Here is a 612-nt window from a genome sequence, read left to right on the forward strand (position 1 = left end):
ATATGTGCAGAAGAGCACAAGGTCACCTTCATTGAGAGTAAACACCACATACCAATCACATATAGCAACAGGTTTGTGATGTCCTAAATGTCAGCGATCTTACTGTGCTCAACACACTTCAGATGATCCAGGAACAGAAGTTCCTGGATCGGCATCACACAAGTCAGTGGATGCCGTCACCCATACTTGCTACTCACCACCAAGGAGGTCTAGGAGCACCCCCAAGGAGCGACGGGACAGGGACAGTGTGCACCTGAAGGGCATGCAGGCACATACATGCTCCGCATCGGTCACCTCAGAACCCAGCTCCCACACTAAGCCCCCATGCGACTGAGCTCTCACCCAAGTTCAAGACAAGGGAATTGCCCGCCCGGATCCAGACTTAGTGGTTACACTAGGAACATCAGTTCGCTCAGCATCACAAGTGAGTGCAGCCATCACCCATCAGTCACACACAGGGAGAAAACTTTGCCATGCTATTCAGCGACCGATCCCAAGATTCCAAAAGGCCGCTGAATAGCACGGAGCATATGTCCTCCACCACATGCTTACTTAGTGTGCGGGGCAAAGGGCATGCAGGCACATACGTGTTTTGCGTCAATCACCTCAGAA

This window comes from Selaginella moellendorffii, unplaced genomic scaffold, assembly GCF_000143415.4.
Source record: "Selaginella moellendorffii unplaced genomic scaffold, v1.0 SELMOscaffold_472, whole genome shotgun sequence".
In the NCBI taxonomy this organism is placed as follows: domain Eukaryota; kingdom Viridiplantae; phylum Streptophyta; class Lycopodiopsida; order Selaginellales; family Selaginellaceae; genus Selaginella; species Selaginella moellendorffii.